This window comes from Carassius carassius, chromosome 47 (assembly GCF_963082965.1).
Source record: "Carassius carassius chromosome 47, fCarCar2.1, whole genome shotgun sequence".
Classification (NCBI taxonomy): domain Eukaryota; kingdom Metazoa; phylum Chordata; class Actinopteri; order Cypriniformes; family Cyprinidae; genus Carassius; species Carassius carassius.
The window spans coordinates 5,872,492-5,890,061 of record NC_081801.1 but is presented as its reverse complement, the minus strand read 5'-3'; the positions used below and the strand labels follow the sequence as shown (position 1 = coordinate 5,890,061).

Below are 17,570 nucleotides of genomic sequence, written 5' to 3'. Positions count from 1 at the left end.
CTAATAACCCAGCTGCCGTGATGTCTATTAATCAAATAACAAGTTAAAAAAAAAAATTGAGTTTAGTGAATTTAGGGATAACTATTCGATTTCTGTATATTTCCTACTTGCTGATGGCAGAGATAGCTATATAAAATGACATTTATTATAATGGGTTAATGTGAAGATCGTTTTAAGTTTATTTAAATTAGAAATTAAAATATATTTATATTAATTTCTTTAAATAATAATACATTTTTGATTATATTTGGAAATATTATTTTAGCAATATTATTAGCACAGTTATTAGACTTCATCTCTTCATCAAGAAATTGCCATAAACACTTTTCTAACAAAGCATTTTTCATTAGTTTTGATTCATGACTCGGTTTTCCCTTGAGACCCGCAGTCGATTCAGACATATTTAGACCTGTCTGGAGATAGCAGGCTACATTATAGTTCTAACATTATGGCTTTGTAAGAATGTCCCAGGCTTTGATAACACTGATAACTATAATTGACTAAAAATGCAGTTTTTAGTAGGCAAATTATCTAGTCCATGCAAACTATTCTCTTATTTAATTCCCATGTCATGCCCACGTGTAGCTGCACACTGCTTCACTACCTCGGATGCCCTGCCCAAGGGCATTTCATTTCACAAAAAAAAAAACCTGAAATTGAAATTGAAGCTCTGCAGTCCTGCTTATTCAAGGAGCGAAAGATAGCGTTGGGTTCCTCTGCCAAATGGATAAATATTATGAATTTGGAGGATTGGAAAAAACGCTTTCCACCGTGGGCCTCCTCAACCTGAGCAGCTTAGCTGTCCTCTTTTTAAAAGAGTGAGGAACATGGGTATCAGCGTGAAGCAGCCGCGAGGGCCTGCGCAGCGTGTGTCTGTGTGCATGGGTTGGATTTTAGGAGAGCAGCCATAATGCTCTGTTTCCTGCAGAGAGTCAGCCCAACTTCCTGTCTGTGCCATGCTCGCATTGGAAGTGATGTCGAGCATGCATTTGATAAAACATGATCTGTTTACCAATCCTATTACGCGTGTTTGGAGTGTCCTTGGAGTTGATTGCCAGTCCATGTTAGCTTTAGTAAACGTCTTAATTGCGTTAAATGGGTAGAAAATCTGGCAGATTAGAAGCCATTAATGAGCATTGTGTGAGGAAGCGTATTCCCGGGATGGCACTTTTGTTTGGTTGGCAGGCGAGAAGGAAGAGAGTATGCCAGCGTCACCTTGAAACTTGAAAACACTGGAGAAACAGGTCATTGTGTCTCAGATGAAAAGAGGTACACATCGGTCTCTCTCGCTTTCTCGCTCACTCTCTGTACCCTTTACAATCTCTTTGGATTCTCTCTCTCTCTCTCGCTCTCCCTTTCCATCTGAACAGTAGATAAGCTCACTGAGGGAGAATTTAAAGGACTCTCCATTTGTGTATAAATAGCTTAGGATGAATTATTGAAGGGCCCAGGGTTGCTAATAATCCCCCTGGACCCATCTGACAATGACATAGAAGATAGAAGAAAAACAATTACACAGGGTATCTCCTAAGGAGGACTGGGTGGAAGGATGGAGGAGGAGAGGGGGTGCAGACGAAGACCCTCACCGGCTTCCCGTCTTGGCTAATAAAGCCAATTATGTCGGTAGAATCAATGGACATGCAAGTGGTCCCGGAAAGAGGAAGCATAATGATTCATGTCCTCCGCCTGGAACGTCCCGTCCCTTTTGTCCACGCGGCCAGAAGGACAGCAGGACTGACTGACGGGATGAGACAAGGGGACTGCGGGGGAATATTAAGGAGATGTTTGTGTCTGCCGGTGTCAATGCAAGGACGGCACTGAGAGGGTGAGAGGTACAGACAGACAGACCGGTCACCCTGCTGCGCTCCCGCTCGCTTTCAGCAGGACGGTCTTTATGCTCTAGCCAGTCTGCACTTCAGCTCTAGCAGATGGATCTTGGTTATGACACAAAATCCTGATCTAGTAGTGATATTTTTCAAATATCGGCATTAGCCGATAAGTATTTCTGTTTGACCAATGTGTTTGAAGCAGGACTTTTATTTTGAGGGAGCTGAGAATGGAGGCGCTTGCGCACACATCGCTCAGATTCTCCCTCTTCATTGTTTGCTGTCGCAGTTTAACAGATTTGTCTAACGCGGGTAGAAGTCTATCTAATAATCAGATAGAACTATTAACACAAAAGAATAAAAAGGTATACAAAAAGTATTATAATGATTCATTTTATATTATTAGTATTAGAAAGGCAACATAATACATAATAGATTTAGTTTTCTTTGAATATAAAGTACAAAAGAGCAACATTTATTTGGAATAAAAGTATTTTGGTCTATTTAATGCTTTATTGCTGAATAAAAGTATGCATTTCTTTTAAAACTTTATTATCCCAACTTTTGAAAGGTAGTGTATGTGACAGTTTTTGTCAGTGTTTTTAGGTTTAAGAAATTAGCATGCTGTTGAAATCATCAGAATTGAAAGGGCACACAGTAATTTAAATGAGCTTTCACTTTGTCACAGAATAACCTAGTTTAATGCCAATAGTCAAAAGGTTGTTTTATAGAGCAGATGGCATTCTGAATGATTTAATTAGTGACAAAACAACCGTGAATGAAAACTTTCGGGGCTAATGTCCTAGAAGCTTATTTCTAGCTTTCCCCATGCATCCGACCCTGGCAGTGGGAAGATTGATTTTGAACCACTGTGAAATTCCGCATTACCAGTTTGTTAAGTCCTGTGACGTGGCAGCACACTTCTAGAAACCTTGACTTCACCGCTTTCCGGAATGACATCTCGCTAACAAGCTCTCAGTATTAAACATGCTCCTTCGCATCTTTGCTCTAACAATACTAGGGGTATATTTGGTAAGCCAAAGATATTTTCTGCCCTCTTTTAGTGCAACCTTCAGTTCTTGTATTTCCGAGCATAGCAGACGGGATTATCCTTGATACTTCTGTGCAGCCCACAGATCCAGGATGTAATTGACTGTCCACATCTGAACACCACACGGCTGAATTTTCTATTATCTGTCCAAAAGGTGACGTAAATTCAATTCAAAAAGGATTGGTAGAATTAAACTGTGTGTCTATGTGTGCGTGAGAGAGAAAAGACGGTAGAGAGAAAGACCTGCTTTATACTGTAAGTATTGGATGTGTGAGGATGTATTCATGAGTGTAGATGGAGAGTAGTTTACATTTATGATTCCTTTGTATGTTGTTCATTTGTATGTTTGTGATTTTGTGAGCAGAAAAGTCACATATGAGACGGTTAACACACATGAGCTTTAATGGGTATTAGGGAATGTGGAGCTGTGTATATTGCACACTGGTGTGTGTGTTCATACTGTCTCCGGTTCCTTTGGGAGCGTATGGATGGGGTGGGGGGACTGTGTCCTAATGATGCGTTTTCTACACCATTGATTCAGTAGCTCTGCTTCACAGTAAACCCTTCACATGCAGCACATTAGAGCCCAGGCTTTTTTCTCCACCAATCGATTCGCAGAACTTACAGCCGTTCCTCTTTTCTCCTGTCCTCCGTTCTGCGCTCGTCTCCATTCCTTTGTGCTGCTCAGCTTTCCTTTCTGCTTTTCTCAAGAAAAATAAAACTAGAGAGAAGGTTTTTTTTCTCTCTTGCTTTCCTGCAAAATTACTTCTTTTTTTCTTCTTTTCTTCTTTCTTCTTTTTTACCTTCATTTTACCTTCATCATTTTCTTTCAATTTATTTCCAGTTAATGGATTCACTGACAAAAAACAAACTGCTTTTTTTTTTTTTTTCTTTTGACAATTTCTTTTATTTTTCAGTTCTTTTCTTGTTTTTTTACTTTCTCACATCTTTTTCTCTTTTTTCTCTTGTTTTCTTTTATCATCCTTTTCACTTCCCATGCTTTGCCTTTTGCTTCTTTCCGTGTTCCTTTTCATTTCCTTTACCTGTTCCTTTCCTTTACTGTATTCTTTCCCTTTCCTTTTCTCCCTTTCATTCTTGTCCTTTTCCTCTGCCTTTTACTTTTACTTTTAGTTTTTATTTTTAATGAAAAACTGAGTAAAACCGAAATATTGTGAAATCCCATAAGCTATTTAAGAACTGTTCTCTAGTTTAATAATTTTTTAAAATGTAAAATGTATTCCTGTTATCCAAAGCTGAATCATTAGTATCAGTACTCCACTCGTCAGTGTCACATGATCCATCAGAAATCATTATAATATTCTGATTTTCTGCTCAAGAAACATTATTATCAATATTGAAAGCATGACTAAGCAGTCCTGCTTAATATTTCTGTGGATACAGTGATAACTTTTTTTCAGGACTCTTTGATTGAATATAAATATCAAAATAACTGCATTTATTTAAAGGAGCTATGTGGAGGTTTTTACTTAAAAAAAAATCTTTAAGAGAGAGTTTTCATTTGTACATGTATGAGCCAACCATGATGTTAAAAAAAAGAATGACACCTCGACTGTCCACCATGGTTGCCTCTATCAGCCTGTAGGCTCAATTGTGTGTGGAGGAGTCAGGCCCGAATTGGCGTGAAAATTCACAAAATGTGACATCATGCGCGTTCTCGTCTACTTAGGCTTACAACCGTACGGCATGCCAGCCATTATAGTAAGCAGCGGCAATAGTGTTTTTTTAAATTGTCTCTGCAGATGGAAAGAAGCGACCAGCCTCCAGCACAATTCAGACACCCACGGACACTCCTCGTAAGTAAAAAAAAAAAAAAAAAGAGCGTGCACTGAGAACAAGCATGAGACTGTCTGCAGTTCCTCTAACGGCCACTGGTGTCAGTAACGGTTAGAAATTTCAGAACCTACACTATGCTCCTTTAAGATTTAATGTTTTGGTAACAAATGAAAAGTCTTTTGTCACTTTTAATCCTTGCTGAACAAAATTATTACACTTTTTTTTTTTTTTTCGTCAAAAGAAAAATTCTACTGACTCAGAACTTTTGATCATAGTGTATATCATGTAATTGGGGAGTTCAGCTCAAATGTCGTCTCAAGATCCTTTTTTCTTATCAGGGATAGTCGCCAGTAGGAATGTAGCATGGGGAATCCAGGTTTAGTATTAAACCCCATTAGAAATGCATCCACTGACCTCCTGAAATATTTCCTCACACTACCACTTCATTCCGCTGGAATAATATCACTCAAGGAGAGGACTCATTAGTCCCAGAAACAGCTCCTGCATATTTAAGGCCTATTTTATTGAATCAAAAAAAAAATAGCTTGACGTGGTTTCGGCACAGTAATTGAAGGTCTAGCTCATTCTCCCATTTTCTCTCTCTCTCTCTCTCTCTCTCTCTCTCTCTCTCTCTCTCTCTCTCTCTCTCTCAGATTACTCTCTGAGCTCATATTGCGGTCTTCAAAGTGCATTTTTATTTAATCAGGGGTTTACTGCTTCCAATTAAATATTTTAAGAAGACATGTTGTTTGGATGTGGGGGCAGGGCAAGGTGGAGTGGTGCAAAGGTGTCCTGGAGTCATTCAGAAGACCTTGAATTCTCAGACCTTTAGAGGACCGTTTATTCAAATTACCCAAGGTCTACTGGGATACTTGTGTTAAAGGAAGGAGGGGGAACTTTGGGAATTCAGTACCTTTGCTCAATCTCTACCACCGTGAAAGCGATACATGCTATTGCAGACACACTTGACAGGCATGGCGAATAAAATGACATGAACAACAAACATAACAGAGACTGGACACACTTTTTGGAACAATAAATGTTTGATCAGCACATATTGATTTGGACACAGACAAACCGCAGCTGGAAAAGTCTCTGCTTACATTGTGTGTTTGTGTGTGTGCCACTTTGTTTGGTGGTTGTTTTTGGTGCATTAGTGATTATTGCCAAAAATGTCTTGGGTTTTTGCCCTCACCGAAACTTTTGAAGATGGGTGATTTTTTTGGCCAGATGATCAATTGGATTATCCGCAGTGGCAGGTGTAAGTAATGACAGTAATAAGCAAAAACAAGTGAAGAAGCAGCTATAATTTATTATTCATATCATGAATACCAATTGTTATAAATGATGCCTGCAGTATTCCATTGCACTCTACTTTACTCTCGAAACCTGTTGTACAAATAAAAACCTGAAGGCTTTGTTCTAGTGAAGTACTGATCCAACATGCGTTTTACCACTAGCATCCACTGATAAAAAAGGCTGTGAAAATTACCTCCATTTAGTTGTGCGCTTATGAAGAAATAGTAAACATTATTTTTATTTTTAGGGCATGTTCAGTGTGTACTGTAAATCCCAATATGGTTCCAAAACATGGATATTTCCAATTACAGACCAAACTTCTAAAGTATTAATCAGAGGGATTTGTTTACAGGTGTTTCAAAACTGTTTTGTGTTTCCCAAGCATTCATTAAAAATGGAAAAAAATGAATATAAAAAAAAAAAAAAAAAAAAAAGCAAAACGTGGCCATGTGTTTTTACTTCTCTTTGAAAGCATTAAAAGTATTTTTAGATTAATCTCACATGAAAAGATGTGCAAAGCAAAAATTTTGAATTAATTTATCCTGAGCCACTAATAAGCAGCCTCTGTTGTAGACTTTACTGATTTTTATACTTTTTATATAAAATATTTTTTACTGTTCAAAAGTTTGGAGCCAGTAAGATTTTCATTTTAGTCTTTTTGAAAAATGTTTTCTTATGCTCACCAAGGCTGCATTTATTTGATCAAAAATACATAAAAAAATAGTAATATTAAGAAATATTATTGCTATTTATTTTTTAATCTAAGTTGTTCCTATGATGTAAATCATGATTTTTTGCATCATTGCTGCTCAAGAAACATTTATTATTATCAATGTTGAAAACAGCTATTTTGTGAGGATTCTTTGATGAATAGAAAAGTAAAAAATAAATAAAAATAAACTTCAGACACATTTTTTTTTTAAATATACTGAAAATATAAAAGTTTTTACTGACACACTTGAAGAATTTAATGTATCATTGCTGAATAAAAGTATTATTTTTAACTTAAAAAATCTCAGCCTACTTTTGAACAGTAATGTAGCCTCCTTTACACTTTTTAAACTTTTTAAATTAAAAATGAAAATCTGAAATTCTTGAATTATCTTTGCCGGTAAAAACCAATACAACAACGATAGTGAAATATTTACATACAAAATAACCAAATGATTGCCCTTTTTTATGTATTTACATACTGAACCTGTTGAATTACATATTAACATATTGAATTTTGATTAGCCATCTCTTTCTTACATCTTTAAAATGATGCAAGAAAGAAACTGTGTTTCATGTGTTGGTTCTCATTCCCTGAGACAAAAAGTGTCACGGCAGAGTTTATGGTGGCTCTGATGTGGCATGTCATTATGCACAACTGCACTCTAAAACTACTGTAAAATAAGTTCATTTACCACTATTCGTGTGCAACCTTGCAAGCACTAGTATTTATTTTATTAAATCTAGTTTTTGAAGCAATTGCTTATCAGAATGTGCAACACTGTGAGTCAGGGTCAGCGATCACCATGGTGACTGGTGACATGTGATGTTGAAAGATTGAAGACTGGAGACCAGTTTGTGCCATTTGGCTGTTTTACCAGTAATAGACAACTGGCTTTGTAGAAAATGTCATTTCATAAACAATCCGAAATATGCACATTAAATATAGTCACTTGTTAAAACTGTGTAAACTAGAACACTTGTAAGGAAAGAACATTTGTGTTTGGCAATTGTACACCCAAGCAATGAGAGTCAGGCTTCTCAACAAGTCATCCAGTGATGCCAGGACATAAAAAATCTAGGTTTATCTTTATAACAATCAGCTACATTCATATCTAACATTTTTCATTGTTACTAGATGGTGATTTATTTTATTTTGTCTCTCTTCATAAATTGTTGTAATTTGTCATTCTTGTACTTCAGGATAAGGCTAAATGTATTGACTTATTCAGATTAGGTTTCACTTGGTTGACTGTCAATCTTAGAAGGTAGAAGCACCCTTTTTTAAATCGCTGAGCTGAAAATACTTTTCAAAGCCTCCAGGGCAGTGACAGTAGAGTGAAGATACTTTGGCGTCCAGAAGATTTGTATCTTGAGCATTTTAGATTAATTTCATTCTTTTGCTATCATTCTTCCGCTTACTTATTTTGAGTATCAGTGTGTATCTCCAGCTGTGTGTGTGTGTGTGTGTGTGTGTGTGTGTGTGTGTGTGTGTGTGTGTGTTTTGCTTAAGGGTGTCTGCAAAAGGAGAGATAAGACGCTAGTGTAGGACACTAGTAGATAGTGTTCACAGAATCCTGGTGATCTTATCTTCTCTCTGCTTCCTTTTCTCTTGCTTTCCTTCATCCTTTCTTCTCCCTTGTGCTGTGATTTTCACAGCATGCATGTTTTACATCCATACTGTTGGATTTAGAGAATTAAGTGGATTGTCCCCTCAGTCATGATTATCTCATTTAAAAAAAAACAGCATCACAGGAATAAATTACATTTTAAAATATCTTAAAATAGAAAACAGTTATTTTAAATTTTAATAATATTTCACTATATTATTATTATTATTATTATTATTATTATTATTATTATTGTATTTGTGATTAAATGCAGCATTGATGAACATAAGGACTACATTAAATAAAGCTTAACTGGAACAAAGATAAATGCAGTGTATTTTTAGGCTTATGCATTTTATGGTAATATATTCAGAGTTTGCTTTTGTAAGATAATTTTTTTATTCTGTGTCTGGTTGCCATTTGAAGTCCAATTAAAATCTGAATGTAGAAGCAAAACCAGCTGAGAACAACTTTGTTTCTCAAAGTCACGGTCATTTTTTTATTTTTTTATTTATTTTTTTTTCAGTGTGCTTAGAGACGTGCCGTGATGTTCAAATGAAACGACACCACTGACAAACCTCCGAGACTCAATTCTTTCCTCTGTTATTTTCACAAATCTCCAAAGTTTTGTCCAAAACCCCTCCATTCATCTTTTCTGCTCCCTTTGTACTGTATTTTCTTTTCCCTTCTACATTCTCTGTCGTCTTTAAGGTTCTGTCATGACCAGACAGAAATAAATAATATTGCTTTTAGAGGACAAACAAATAGAGGCTCCCCATTATCTTTCCGTTCATCCAGTATACTTGTGTGCGTTCGCCTGTGTGTGTGTGTGTGTCTGTGTGTGTGCATGCCAGCACTTGTCAAGTGGGACAGGGAAGCATGCACAAGTGTCCCATGAGAGCTCTAGCCTGTTCTATAACATGACAGGCCCTCAGAGGAGTGCACCAAGCTGTCACACTGAGCTCTCCCCAACGCTAATGAGTCAGAGTTAATTAAACAGGCAGGTCTGCGGGAGACACAAACATTGACACACACACATACGCACACATACATGTGCTCACCCAACCTGGCCAGAGTTAAACACACATAGTGGACTGTGGGAAAGAATATTGCTGATTCAATCTCCAGCCTCAGGGGGCCCGTGTGTGTGTGTGTGTCCCTTATGTGTGTTTAGTGTCCCTGCGGCGCTGGGGCTTTTATGGGAAGGCAGAGAGGAAGCTATGCTTCTGCTGCTGCTCTCAGTCTTTTTCCTTAGTTTCCTTGCTCCTGAAGTCATGCCTTTTGTTTTAGTATCCACCAAAATAGTTAGTAAAGTAACTACTACTGTCATCAAAAATGTAGACGCGATTCAGTTAAAGGAATAGTTCATCCAAAAAAGAAAATGTACTCACCCTGATGACATGACACCAAAATGCACATGAGCTTGTTTCTTAATCGGAAGAGATTCGGAGAAATTTAGCATTACATCACATGGCCTCCAATGAATCCTCTGCAGTGAATGGGTGCCGTTAGAATGAGAGTCCAAACAGCTGATGAAGGCATCTCAATGACCTACAAGTTATCCATATGACTCCTGTCCATTAGTTAATGTCATTTGAATGAAAAGCTGCATGTTTGTAAGAAACAAATCCATCATTAAGGCTTTTTAACTTTGAAATGATGCTTCTGGCCAAAATACGAGTCCTTAATCTGTAATAACAACTTCATTCAGTGGAAAAAGTCCATCCCCTGGTATCCTTTTACGTAAGGCGAGACACTGCAGGTGAATAGGGCAAAAAAAAATAATTAATAGTTATCACCTTACTTACCCAGTTGATTGATTACATTGATTATTGCAAACATTTTTTGTATTACAATTTTTCAAAAATGTTATGTTTAAATATGCAAATGATGCATTATTTAATGAAATATGTGCTAATTTGCATAAATGTCTAGTACAAAAATCTGAACACTAGATGAAGTCAGTTTCAAATTTTTTGTTTAATTTTTTTGACATATTAGAGTCAAATGTTTTTACAGAGGGAATTCTGGTTATCTTTTTTGTCACTCCATAATTCAGAAAATACTTTGAACAGCCAGAAAACAATATATTTTCACAATTTTGGGGGGAATAAAATGTTGTATATAATCAAGGAAAATATATATGAACAAATCCCTCTGTAAGAACCTTCAGAATATAGACAGGAATAAAAATGTCAAGTTTGGTGTGTGTAAGTGCTACTGAAGTGGAGATTTATGGCTCAGTGTTGAAGAAAAAACTCATTTTGAGAAAACGGCCTTTAAAAATATGTATTGTAATTGAAATCTATTGACACAAACAGATAAAGTGCTATAAAAGAAACACTTAACAGTGTCTTTTGGATGTTTTCCTTCCACTAGTTTGAAAAAGCACTTTATGAAAAACCAAAAAGCCCAAAATCTCAAAATTGACAGGTGCTTGAAAAAACAGTGTTTTTGCCTGCAGTGTCTCACCTTAAAAATTCACCGATATATTTGACCAGACCTGTTTATTTTGAACTGTTTTGGAATGTTTTCATTTATAAACAGTACTTGATCTGTGCATATTTCTCTCCTGTTTCATACGAGACGACTTCTTCACTGGAGAAAGCAATATTATAGATAGAGGACTCATATTTTGGTCGAAAGCAACCGTTTAAAGTTAAAAACTTCTTGATGGATTTGTTTCTTAAAAACATGCAGCTTTTCACTTCATAAGATGTTAACTGATGGACTGGACTTGTGCGGATTATTGTGATGTTCTTATCAGCTGTTTGGACTCTCATTCTGACGGCACCCATTCACTGCAGGGGATCCATATGAGAGCAAGTGATGTAATGCTAAATTTCTCCAAATCTATTTAAGGCAGGCAAGGGCAAACTCGATCCTGGAGGGCTACTGTCCTGCAGAGTTTAGCTCCAACCTTAATCAAACACTCTTGAACAAACGAATCAATGTCTTCACGATTACTAGAAGGCTACAGGAAATTTTATCAGGGTTGGAGCTTAACTCCGCAGGACAGTGACCCTCCAGGACTGGGTTTTCCCATGCCTGTCTTAGCTTGAGTAAAATGTTTCAGCAAATGTCCATATTTCTGGGTGAATTATTACTTTAACATACCGTATTTTTCGGACTATAAGTCGCACCTGAGTATAAGTCGCATCAGTCCAAAAATATGTCATGATGAGGAAAAAAACATATATAAGTCGCACTGGACTATAAGTCGCATTTATTTAGAACCAAGAGAAAACATTACCGTCTACAGCCGCAAGAGGGCTCTCTATGTTTTCAGTGTAGACCACAGGAGAACTGAGCAGCATAGAGCGCCCTCTCGCGGCTGGAGACGGTAATGTTCTCTTACGAGAGTTCTCTTGTACTGCGTCTTAGCTAAGACGCTACGGGAAAAGTATCTTTTCACGAAATACTGAAGCAAAAAATTATCCTTAATTTTGAATTTTTGTAAAGCGCATTTGCAGCAGCACACAGCCATAGGCAAGACGGCTCGCTCGCTCATTGGCTGCTCTGCGGCAACTGCACAGCCTATCGAGCGCAGGCTGATGCAACATCAGACTCACCTGATTTTTCATCTCTTCAGCGAAGCTCATGCATCGTTGGATCCCGAAGGAAGCAAGCGCCGTCTGATAAGCATCTCAGCGGGATGAGCCACTTCTGAAGCTGCTGGCCTTCGCCGCCTTCCAGTGCCGTTCCTGCTGCGCTCTCCGGCGCCTATATCCTTTTATATCCTTGTGTGTGTGTTCGCCCTGCGACACACACTCGTAAAAGAGTTTGCGTCTTTTCTAAGATGCCTTCCTGCGGCTCGTCAGAGCCCCACTCAGCGAGGGAGACCGGTACGTCATCTGTGTCTCCTGCCTTGGTGAGGATCATGCAGCGCTCGCGCTCGCTGACGGCGGATGCCCTCACTGCGAGCTGTTGCCAATGGTGACTCTGAGGACTCGCCTGGTATTCTTCTCCGAGCCTGCATCCCCCGCTGCGCCGCAGCGCCGTAAAAAGCGCCGCTCCCAGCGTTTACCGGAACCGCCTCCAGCTCAACCGAGCTCGCCGGTTCGCCCTGCTTCACCGGCCTCCCCTGCATCGCTTCCCGATGGGCAGCGCCCGCTGTCTGCCGCCGCATCATCCGAGGAAGTCGATCTCAGGGCCGCGTCGGGGGAAGAGGACACGTGCTCTCTGCTAGCTTCGGGCAGTGAGGGCTGGGCGAGCTCCGGGGATCTCGCGCCTTCTGCTCAGAAGCCCAGCAAACGAGCTGACATCGAGAAGGAGCCGAGGCGAGTGCTCACGCTGGCCGCGACGAGTCTCGGCCTCGAGTGGGTTGCACCAGCGCCCCCCCTCTCGTTCCCGGCTGGATGGTAGTTTCCTTTCGGATGAGCGTACTTCTCAAAGCCCGCCTCATTTCTTCCTGAGCTTCACGAAGAGGTGGCAAAGGCTTGGAACGCTCCATATTCAGCGCGAACTCGTTCGTCTGTCTCACTAGCATTCTCCGCACTGGATGATGCTAAAAACAGGAACTACCAGTCACTTCCGCCGGTGGAACAGGCGATAGCGACGCACCTTTGCCCGCCCTCTGCTGGACGGCGGACGAAAGCGGTGTTGCCATCTAAAGCCTGCCGCATGACGTCATCTCTGCTCACGCGAATCTTTTCTGCTGCTGAGCAGGCTGCGTCTACACTACACACGATGGCTGCAGATATTCCAGGGTGATCTCCTCTGTAAACTGGACGAGATGAGACCTGAGGCTATCTGTCACGCGGATTTTAGGAGTGCTTTGCTACTAAATCCGCTGCACAAGCCATGGGACGAGTTATGGCTTCCGCTACGGTGGCTGAGAGGCATCTAGGGCTGACGCTCTCAGACATGGCAAGCGCTCCGGTTCTGCAGCGAGTCGTGCTAGACCGGCCTCGCTAAGCTCTCAGCCACACCCCCCGCCTCCTGCTGCTTCATCGAAGCGCCGGTGTACAAGCTCTGCTGTGGCCGAGCTCTCACCCAAGCGCGCCGCTGTTTCAGTTCCAGGAATTGTGACTGTCTCAGCGTTTTCTGCAACGCGCAAGCCTGCACAGTTGCCCGCTTGCCTGCACACAAAAGCCGTTATCACAACAGCTTCAGCAAACGCAGCTCGAGACCCCGTTCTCGCTCTACCGGCCGTCGCCCCGCGCTGCGGGGACCACGGCAGAGGATTACGGTGAGGCCGGAAGCCCCGAAGCCATCCTAGGAAAGCGCCGGTGTACGAGTCGCCGCGGCCGAACTCTCACCCAAGCGCGCCGCTGTTTCAGTTCCAGGGATTGTGACTGTTTCAGCGTCTTTTGCAATTCGCAAGCCTGTACGGTTGCCCACTTGCCTGCACACAAAAACCGTTATCACGGCTACCCAGATATTTCCCGAAAAAGGTGTCATTTCTGGTGTCCCGGCCACGGCCGATGGTGCTTTAAATGTAGTGACGATGCCCACTGCTCAGTGCCCATCTCCACATATAAGCACAGCCCTTCACACAGGGCTCGCGCCCATAAAAGCGACTCAAGTCGATCGCGCGCACTGCATAGTAAAAGTGCCCACTCCTCAGTGCCCAAAAACACTATGCCACACGTGTCATGTGGTTTCTGTAAAAACGAAACCCGTGCACGTTCGTTCTGCCCAGGCAGACAGCGAATCTAAAGCAGTAAATGTGCACGCTTACAGCCCACAATTACTCACAGACAGCACGAGTCCCACGGGACCCGCTCAGCCCTCCCTCATTCGGTTAAGCACCGTGGGGGGGTCGAGGATGAGCGGTCTGCCCGCTGTGATCAGCGCGCTCCCCACCTCAAATGTCACAGGCTTAACGCCCATGTTAGAGCGCATCGAAACGCTGCCGTTGCCCAGCAACAGAGCGCGCTTCGCATCCAACCCCTAGCCGTTCATGCAGACGCATGGTCAGCACTTCCAGGGGTTCCGGATTGGGCGCTAGACATTATAAAGAGAGGCTACTCGCTACAGTTTTTTCGACGCCCTCCGCGATTTTTAGCGCGAGTCGAAACTGTGGTCAAAACAAAAGTAGCACACATACTTCGGGCCGAAATATCAAAACTGTTGAGCAAACTGGGCTGTAGAGCCTGTGTCTCAAGCTCAAAGCGAGGGGGGGCTGTACAGCAGATACTTTCTAGTGCCCGAGAAAGACGGGGGTCTCAGGCCCATACTGGATCTAAGACAGCTGAACAAGGCATTGGTGAAACACAGTTTCAGAATGCTTACGACCAGGAAACTCCTTGCGCATATTCGCAGAGGAGACTGGTTCATGTCAATAGATCTGAAGGACGCGTATTTTCAAATACAGATAGCGTCAAGTCACAGGCGATATTTGAGATTCGCCTTCGAGGGCCAGGCATACCAGTTTACAGTCGTGCCGTTCGGCTTGTCCATAGCTCCTCATACGTTTACGAGGTGCATGGACGCAGCGCTCGCTCCTCTCAGACTCAGAGGCATGCGAGTGCTCTGAGAACTATTTGGATGACTGGCTGATTCTGGCTCAATCACGAGCGGAGCTCGTGGAACACGGGGCCATTTTACTCGATCACCTCGAGAAACTCGGTCTCAGTGTCAACTGGACGAAGAGTTCGCTGAACCCCAATCAGACGATAATGTTTTTGGGTATAGCTTTGGACTCACGTTCCATGACGGCGCAGCTGTCACCACAGTGTGCGTTGGGCATTCAGCGCGCAGCGAGTTCTCTCCGCTGCGGCGCGACCATTTCGCACCAACATATCAACTGTCTGGAAATGCTGGCAGTGGAGAACGCGCTAACGCGCTTCTGTCCCCGAATCAAGGGCCACCATGTCTTAGTCCGTTCGGACAACATGTCTGTGGTGTCCTACATAAATCGCCAGGGCGGTCTCGGGTCCCGAAACCTGTGCAGTTTGGCGGAACGCCTCCTGGTTTGGGCTCAGCACAACTTGCGCTCGCTGAGGGCAGTTCATGTACCTGGGCTACAGAATCTGGGTCCAGACAGGCTGTCAAGAAACAACATTCCCACGGGCGAATGGTCTCTACACCCGCAAACAGTCCAGCTGTTGTGGGAGAGATTTGGCAGGGCGGAGGTGGACCTCTTCGCGTCCCACGAAAACGCTCCATGCCCCGCGTTTTTTTCCGAGAACGAAAGCACGCTGTCACGGAGATGGCCGTGCTGCCCGCTTTATGCTTTCCCCCCCGTCTCCCTCCTTCCGCAGGTGATAGAGCGGGTGAGAGAAACGAGATGTTCAATACTGTTCAATACTGCTTGTAGCACCATTTTGGAAGAACCAACCATGGTTCCCAGATTTGATGCAGTTAGCAGACACCGCTCCGTGGCCAGTGCCGTTGAGTAGGAACCTTCTCTCGCAGGCCAGGGGCTCGATTTGGCACCCTGAACCGGAGTTGTGGTCCCTCCATGTGTGAGCGCTCAACGGTTACCCACTGATTTCTCAGTGGGAGTGCTAAATACCATCACTCAGGCTAGAGCTCCGTCGACACGACGGCTGTATGCCTCGAAGTGGTCGGTGTTCTCCAGCTGGTGCACAGCTCGGGGATGTTCACCCCTTAGTTGTTAGGTGACGGAGGTTCTCTCCTTCCTACAGGAGCTGTTGGATGAGGGCAGAGCCCCATCCACGCTCAAAGTTTATGTGGCGGCCATCGCAGCGTTTTCTGAGACAGCGCTCGGTCAGTCAATAGGAAGAAACGATTTGGTCATCCGCTTCCTTAGAGGAGCTAGGAGGCTGAATCCTCCCAGACCCCCGTCACTCCCTATATGGGACCTCGCGACGGTTTTGGAGGCCAGGAAGGGTCCCCCTTTTGAGCCTATCCAAACGATTAGCCTCCAGCATCTGTCGTTCAAGATAGTGTTCTTGTTGGCTCTCGCTTCAGTGAAGCGTGTGGGTGACCTGCACGCGCTCTCGGTGAGCCAGTCATGCTTGGAGTTTGGGCCTAATGACTCAAGGGTCATACTCAAACCTAGGCACGGTTATGTGCCGAAATCCCTCAACACGCTGTTTCGGGCTCAGGTTATTGCCCTGTCTGCCATGTCGGTGTCAGGAGAGGATGGAGGCTCGAGTCTTCTTTGCCCTGTTAGGGCTTTAAGAGCTTATGTGTCTCGCTCCGCTGTCTTTAGACAGACTGAGCAGCTGTTTGTCTCGTTCAGTGGACGTTCCAAGGGAATGGCTGTTTCGAGACAGACTCTATCCAGATGGCGTTAGCTTAGCCTTCCAGGGGCCTTCAGTGCCCACTGGGCGTCAGAGCACACTCCACAAGGGGCGTCGCCTCGTCGTGGGCGTGGTCTACGGGGATCTCCTTGCAGGATATATGTATGGCGGCAGGTTGGGCCTCGCCGTCTACATTTAACAGGTTCTATAACCTGGAGGTTCCCGCCTTGCAAGCAAGGCTGCTGTCAGTATAGTCGAATCAGGGCCCTGATTGGAACTCTAAAATCGCGAGCGTTATGCGCTGCCGGCTGTTATATGGGCAGTATTGCGTAAGACCCGCATTGCCACATTGGTCAGGCCTTGCCTCGACTGTGTGATGTCATATTGCCGCATCTACGGGTGCTGCTAGATATGGGACGGAGGGTCCTCCCCCCTCCTGTCCTGGACTCTCTGTGAGTCCCTCGGGTGGCTGTGCACTGTAAATCCTGGGCGTTGCTTCCAGGTTTATTGGTGTGTGATCCCTGCGCGCACAGCGCTTTACATGGGGTTCCCGTACGGCACCTCTATGAAAAAAAGTGCAACTTATAGTCCGGAAAATACGGTAGTTATTTTTTGTACGGGGTTGGTTTTCTTTCATCCCCAAAATGGTTTTATATTCTTTTTATTTATATTTTAAAAAGAAAAGATTAGCATCTTAATGCAACAAGGCTTTGTTTGAGAATAAATGAATGGTTTAATTTTCCATTTTGGTTGGCAATCAGCTTTTTCATCTTATCACTGTTTGTGACACTATTAGCATGCAGGCAGAAATGTCAGCGCCCTATTATCATGTTTACTCAGCATATTAATATATTAGCATTTTTTTTAATTAATGCAAGATTAGCATAAACATTAGCATCTATTAACATGCTTTTGCATATTCAAATTTGCTTACTTCGTGTACAAATGCAATGCTAATCGTTTCAGCTTTTGTTCAGTGGTTATTCCACTCAGTTCCTATCCCAGTGGGATTTTTGATTAAGTTGATGCTCAAATGATTCACTGTTGTTTTTAGCAAACTACCTTAGCGGTTTCTTTTAGCCGGGTGAGATTAGCATCATATGAGATTGAGTGCTTGTTTGTA

General features: G+C 42.6%; 1 protein-coding gene across 1 annotated transcript in view; it reads left to right on the top strand.

The window, feature by feature from the left end:
- The window catches only part of LOC132130952 (CUGBP Elav-like family member 4), a 91,595-nt gene that overhangs the window by 13,757 nt on the left and 60,268 nt on the right, over nt 1–17,570 (top strand). The gene's annotated exons all lie outside the window — the stretch shown is intronic.